Source organism: Scophthalmus maximus, chromosome 4 (assembly GCF_022379125.1).
Source record: "Scophthalmus maximus strain ysfricsl-2021 chromosome 4, ASM2237912v1, whole genome shotgun sequence".
Lineage (NCBI taxonomy): Eukaryota > Metazoa > Chordata > Actinopteri > Pleuronectiformes > Scophthalmidae > Scophthalmus > Scophthalmus maximus.
Window position 1 is genome coordinate 5,880,750 of NC_061518.1, and position 7,616 is coordinate 5,888,365.

The following is a 7,616-nucleotide window of genomic DNA, read 5'->3' on the forward strand; positions in this document are numbered from 1 at the left end:
GGGAGAGTGGCTCCGGCCTACCCCCCGTGGTTTTAAATAAAAAAAGACATACCACTCTGCCATTAAATACACACACAGATACAGAGTTTGATTAGGAAATGTAATTCCTTATTTGCATTTCAACCAAAATCTCGAACAAATAAACAGAATAACGATAGAACTGTGTATGTTTCATAGCACTGGGGTTATAAATCACAGTATAATTTCTAGAGCTGCAACAGTTAATCGAATAATCGACTAAAGTCGTATTTGTTGGAAAAAATCCTGATTTCAGCTTCTTAAATGTGAATATTTGCTGGTTTCTTTGCTCCTCTACGCCAGTAAACTAAATACATTTGTTTATGTGGACAAAAACAAAGCATCATCTCTGGGGTTCGACATTTTTCACCATTTTATGACTTTGCATGGACCAAACAACTAATCGATTGATCGCGAAAAGAATCGACAGATTGAATCGATTAAGAAAATAACCGTTAGTTGCAGCCCTAATAATTTCCTCTGCGTGCGGGAGTGTCCCGATGATCTGGCGACCGTTACATCATCTGTGCCTTGCAACAAGCAGCGCAGAGGGGATGCATGGTCGAAATCAGCAGGGCGATTTGTGCCCAGCGTCATCCTTCCCCACTCTTCCTGAACTGCCTCCACCAGTTCACCACCAGTTCACCACCAGTTCACCAGCTGCGGTGGCTCAGTGGTCCAGTGACTCTCTCTCTCTCCCCCTCTCTCCCGCTCACGCAAAGCGGCTTATTGTGCTGTGATGACGCCCCATGTGACGCAGAACATGGAACGCCCGTCTGCAGACGGCCCACAGGACGCTCCCTGTGTCGGATTTAAAGTCACGGCTTACTGTGTTGTCGTCTCCCGTTTTTACCGGCCGACATGTTCGCTTTAAATAGGCCAGGGCCAATCCCTGATTCCGACAATATGAGCGATGAAAACGGAGACAACCACGTATAAGAAACAATAACGATGAGCACATCTCTATCCAAGCCCTCGACCAGTGACATTACACGTTTTGTCAACTAATGTCACAGACATAACCTGTACATTTTTTTTATTGGTGTCCAGTATTGTGTTGGGCAAGTTACTCAGGAAGGGTATAATAAGTCACTTATTACTCTTTCAAAAAGTAATTATATTACCTTACTTATTACTTGGTTTTAAAGGTAATTAGTTACTCATTATATTACTATAAGTAATTATATTACCTTACTTATTACTTAGTTTTAAAAGTTATTAGTTACTCATTATATTACTATAAGTAATTATATTACCTTATTTATTACTTAAAAGTAATTAGTTACATTACTCGTTATATTACTGTATTACTTTTGCGGGTTTCAGTCATGAGAGCAGCAATGAGGGTTTTACAGAACATCAAACGTCACATAACACCCAAGCTGATGTTGTGTCCGGCTTCTTGTTCTCGTTATTTCTGCATATTAAGCAAGGTCCCAATGTTCAGAAGTGAAACGATGAGTGTTCGTCATTGGCAGAAGCTTCTGAAACCTCTTATCTACGATATACCCAGCGACGAGCTTCTCCAGATCTCTGTCATCCTCCATCCTTCGTTTAGCTCTTTGACTAGTAGCCGTAGTGGACGTGACCTGTCCCGCGCATACTTTCCATCATATAAGAAAGCCTACGGGGAAAAGTAATAATATGACAGTAATATATTACTGAGTAATTAGTTACTGCCCAACACTGCCAGCATATAAATGTACAGTATATAATGTTTTTCTGTCCGTGGCTGTAAAGCCTGTAATATTTCCCTTTTCTCCCAATGCCTCTAAAGGTCTCTAAGAGGGATGACATACAGTAATACATCATACCATCGTGATAATGATCTCCAATTAGCTCGAGTCAATTCGGGGGTATTAAATGGTGGAAGGGGAAAAAGACCAGCCTTCCCCTCACGAGTGTGAAGCTGTCAAACCGCCGCGCTAAGCACTCTGACGTCTCTGAAGTAGGTTGAAAAGGCAGAGGCCGTGGTTCAAAAGTACAGGCGACTCCTAATGAGTCCCGGAGTTATGGCACCTTGTGTTTTTGTGAGTTTGACCCTTTTTTTTCAGGAGGGAAAAATGTCTTTTTCACTTTTACAGCTCCACTCGGGACAAATTGTTCCTCTCGTGTCACTGAACGCTCCTCGCAAAATCTGGAGCCAGGCATCACGGCAAAAAACAGCCTTGCTCCAGCAGAGAGTAAATATTTGTATTTTTCATATTCGTCATTTAAAACCCGTCGATAATTAAATTCAAAAGCAATTTAATCAACACTCCTATCGGGATTATAATCCTGTACGTGTTATTAATGGTAAGCTTATGTTTCTAGTGGCTTACGATGACGTGAGGATAATCTTTGTCGCCCAATTTCTGTGTACAAACTGGGGACAGGAACAATTACACTTAATTTCAATCTAGATAAAAACCGGTGTGTGCTGTTGCAGTGCGCTGTGGCGGAGTTGAGCGGCTTCTTATGTGTGCGGTCTCTGGAGGGGAAACAGCAGCACAAGAAAACAAAGTGATGGAGAGCTCTGCTGAAATGTCACGTTGACTGGAATTAATTTCCCCAGCTGCAGGCATTCAAAGAGCAGGATTACAAGCGCACTGATAACAATCGACAACTCAAACGGTCATATTTAAAACCCAACTGTGATGAAGCTACGGCGCTTACACTTCCCAGAGGTTGGAGATACAGTGAGAGAACCTCGTGTGCTTCTGAAAAGGGGGAACCCGTCACCTATCTGTGACCAATAACGCCCGGAGCATGATAAATTTTATGCTGAAAAGAAATGAACTGTTTATTTAACTAAGACTGGTGTCTATAATCTGTATTTTATAATAACAACAGATCAAATGACTAGAGACCTGTTGCCGCACCAAGTGACGATTGGTTTGTGAACTGTTGTTTTGAACCTTGAGTTTAGCTTCTCCCTCCCCAACAACTCCACACAAGAGGATCCTGTGACCTGTGACCTGTGACCTGTGACCTGTGACCTGTGTGTGTGCAGGAATGTCGATCACCACGGAGGGCACCTAACATTCTCCGTGGTCCTCGGTCAGAATTATCTGAGGGTGGTTGAGCGTCTCAACGAAACTCAGAAAACCTCACTGCTGCAAAAATTGCTGACAACAGCGCTGATGAGTGTACCTTCATTTAACACCTGTCCATCAGTCTCTTGATTTATGACAGAAAACGTACGGTTGGTTTAATATCTTCTCTTCGGCAAACTCAATTTGACACCTATTTGTCTTTCTTTCTTCTTCATGCAGCCGATGGAGGGGATAGTTAGTTCGGCCGGTGTGGACACTGAGGACACCCCGAGTAACCGCGGACCAACTCGAGTTCCCCCCTGTCCTCCTTCACTCTCAGTCGACTGTGGAGACGGAGACGGCTTCTTCAAGATCAACCAGAGAGAGAGAGTGTCAGCAACACGTTCCTGTATCTAAGCGCGAAGAAGGGCCCCCCACCCCCCCGAGGGGCGAACTACACCTTCGGATCAGCGGTACGCCTCTCTGCAAGAAGAGCTGTCTGGCTGAGCGGGGGGACTACTGCACAGGACAGCAGTAATATCACATATGGATATTTATTCATATTCATGTCTATTTGTGTTCCTTTTCTTTTAATGTTAACCGTTTTGTCATCCAAACATTTCATGTCTTTACCCCGTGTCTGCGGTCGAGAAGACACATACATCAATAAACCCAACATACACATGCCCAGTGTAACTGTACGGCTCGCGCTCATGATTAAATCACCGTATTTGTTGTTCAGTGTGCCTGATATACATCTCTTACAAATTGGCACGGAAGCCAATAAGTGTTGTCATTAGTTAACATGGAACAATAACAACTCCCCCCTTGAATCGCTCCTCCCCGCTCGCACACAAAGGCATCCCCTCCAGTGCGTCTGAATGAAGAAAAGTATGAAAACGCATTAATCTAATCAGTGCTGCGTTGTACGTAACTGGAATAGATGGGAAAGGGACAAAGGGACCGCCGAAGACTGGGAGAATCCATCTAGAGCATCACAAACACTTAATAAAGTCCTTGGCTGCTAAACAATTAATATGAGCCCACACTTTATTAAATATGCAATGAAGACTATTATGGCTAAGTAAAGGAAAATAACAGCCATTCTAGCGAGTATTTAAAATGTCTGGCTCCATTTGAGGCTCATTTATGGGACCTCTCCCATTAAGGCTACATTAATACTGCAGGCACAGCTGAAGGGCACTGGAAAGTACTCTTCTAAATATTAAAGATGGCTGTCCCCGGGAAAAATATGTTGTCAGCAGGCCTGAAGAATTAGGGCCATGTAAATTTCATCACATCCCCTCACTTGTGACAAAGCAGAGATCAAAATGTCACGGAGGACAAAGAAGCTCTCCATATCTGATTTAAACAAAGTCAGACACAGGATGATTATTTAATGACTCCCTGCATACACACGCGCGCACGCACGCACGCACACACACCGACAAGGGACCTCACGCACACTTTAGTCTGACTTGGCTTTTAACAAGGTAGGCGCTCATGTGAAACCAATCGCGACGCCATTGTACACTTTGCCTGACGTCCGACAACACGTCCTGGCTCGAGCCAACGTCCACTCCTCGCGCGGCGTGTAATTGCAAAAAAAAGAATAACCCACGTCTGCCGCGGAGGCAGCGGGCGTAATCAAAGGCCGGAACCTCGTTAATGAATCTGCGGCACTTGATTTCATCCACTCACTTGCGGTCGACGCGGACGGGCACTGGCGCCGCGGCCGTCAGGCGAGCGGAGGCGCGCTCGGCGCTGGCTCAAGGCTCACCATGTGGGAGTGCAGCGCATTAATAATGCAGTGTTGTTGCCATTAGGTTGGGATCGGGGTCAGATTTGAAGGGAAACATTTCTTCAATTGCTTTTTAAACCCCCCCCCCCCCCCGAAAAAGAGAATGTGACAGGTTATATAACAAATCAACGCGCTTTGTTCGTACATCCCACTCTACCTCCCGCTTTAATACTAAACATAAATATGCTGCGGTTTCTTATAAGCTGTTTCTTTGCGTCAGACACAAAAAGACTTGGACGTGTGATACATCAACGGATGAACAAGAAGCATTTCACTTATGCGGAATATATGGGGATTGGATGTGCGGAATGAAGCGTATTCATTCATCGCAGGTAAAACTTTAGTACCGGCCCTTTTTTGGATAACTATGACCTGGACGAATGCGAATCTCCGCAGGCTCTATTGTCCGATCGGTCAGTATGTGATTGTGAATGCGGAGATCAAAATGCCGGCTGCTCTCGCGCCGCATCGTATATATATCTGAGTGATGGCCTCGTCTAGATTTTCCTCAACACTAATACCTTGTGGGTAAAAACTCTGAATGTTGATTTTGGTGCGTGCCATGAATTCGAAAGTTAAGTTTCAAGCTCGGGTAGTTTTTGGACCGCTGTGCGTGTAGACATCAAAAGGATGTGGACATCAAAAGTTTTTGGTTTTTCTTGGTCATTTGCGTGCGCCCAACTCCTTTCAAGTTCACCAATGCTCTTTTCCTTTGGTCTGACATTATCGTTAAAATATAACGCGGACGTCATCATTATTCGAAACTTCATGTTCACCACTGCACCACTCATGGAAATGAATCGCAGGGACGGCAATAAGTAATGGCCGCGCAGTGTAATTGAATTTGATCATATTCATCTTCATCACATTAGAACTTTGCCCAGAGAACGAGGGAACGTGGAGTATCATCTTTCAATGTCAAACTGAAATTTCTTAAAAATAGGGGGTCCAATTTCACCCCTGCTGACATTTGAAACTCAAGACCCCCAATGGAATCAAAGGAAAATCTCTGCCCGGGGATTATGATGTTTAAAAGAGAGGGCAGCGCACGCTTGTTAAGTTGTTCAATTTTGTAACCTGGAAATCAGCAGATGAAATGAACAATGGATAACAATGATACGGTACATCTGGTCAGTGACAAAGTTCAAAATGCTCAAAGGATTAGCTATGGTTTGTCATGGGTCTTCACACGCCGTCTATTCTAGTCTCAGGTTAATTCCTTTTACTGCCTGTAAAATGTCCTCCCTTTGAATCCAATGATTTAACTTTGTCCACATCTCAGTGCAAACAACTGCTCATTCTTTCAGAAAAAATGAGGAGTAAGAAAAGGCCCTCGACATCGTAATAATAACTGAAAACGACAAATACACAGATTATTATCTCATCCAGTCGTTTCTTACTCTCAAGCATGCATGAGCAATGCAGGGGTATAGACTAATCATATAATCAATGACATTTCAACCTAAAATGCTAGATAATAATGAGATTAAGCAACATGCCCTGCCAGCACAGAGAGATTTGAATGGTATGAAAGAAATGAAATTGTTAATAGATCAACTGTTATGATCTGTAGTTTTCGTCGCCGTCTAAATCACAGGTAAACTAATATGATTATTATTGCTGTTGTACCAAACCACGTAATGGTGAAAGAAGATTATTAAACACGCCTGAACTGGAGTCTTTTGTAATGTGCACTAAAGACCTGCTCTCTGACTCACGGGCAGGGGGAGGAAAAACTGAGCTTCCGACAGGCTGGAAATATCTCCGGTCAAGGAAGAACAAAGAAATCAGGTTAAACACTTGACCGCTGTAAGGGGTAAATTTGAGGCAATCAGCGGGAGAGTGGATTATCAACTCGGTATCATGCCCCCGTCAGATAATGAAAAATATCATTAGAGGCAGTGTTAGTGCAGAAGATTTTTCTAATTTTCTAATCTGGGCATTGGGCGGTTGAAAAACCCCGGCCGCTCCTGTCCACATGTCAAAGTGTCCTTGGGAGAGGAACCTTCTGAACCCCTACGTTGTTCCGGATGTGCAGGCTGGCACCTTGCATGGGCAGATCTGTCGCCATCTGTAGCTGAGTTTTGTGTGTGTGTGTGTGTGTGTGTGTCAAAATTATTAAGCATTTTGTAACTGCTGCGGTATATAGGTCGCATATCGGTTCTGAAATCGGCAATCACATTATGTTTTGGCTTAGAAAAAAAACTGAAAATATTACTGAATGACTTAGGCTTTACATCCACACAAATATATTTTGGTTTTAAAATACATAACTTCTAATATTTTTTACACCTGGCATCCATATTACAGTGGAGTTTTTCGAGCCCCTAAAAAACAGAAATTTAGAACTTCTGCTGGCCCTTTTTATAATAGATCTTTTTTTTGGGGGGGGGGGGGGGGGTTGTTTGTTTTTTTACTGAGAACAGACTTTTAATAATTAAAAAAAAAGATAATTAATTGTGTTTGGTTAGCACAACAGCGTCGACTGATTTGGTTAACATGAAAAACCCGGTTGCCTTTGTTTCAAGCTACAAAAATGACTTAGTGTGAAACAGGAAACATTTTGATTATTTCGGACCACTACCAGAACTTTAATCCTGCAGAGCCTCCAAGGCTATCCTCCACCTGAAAAGCCAGCGAGTGTGTGGCACCTACAGCGAGGACAGACGAGGTTAGAGCAAAGCACTGCCATGCCAGATGATCGCCCGCCGCTCAACCTACATGGACGAGGGGTTTGAAATCGAAACAGAAATTACATCCCTGAGAAGGACGCTAAATGACCT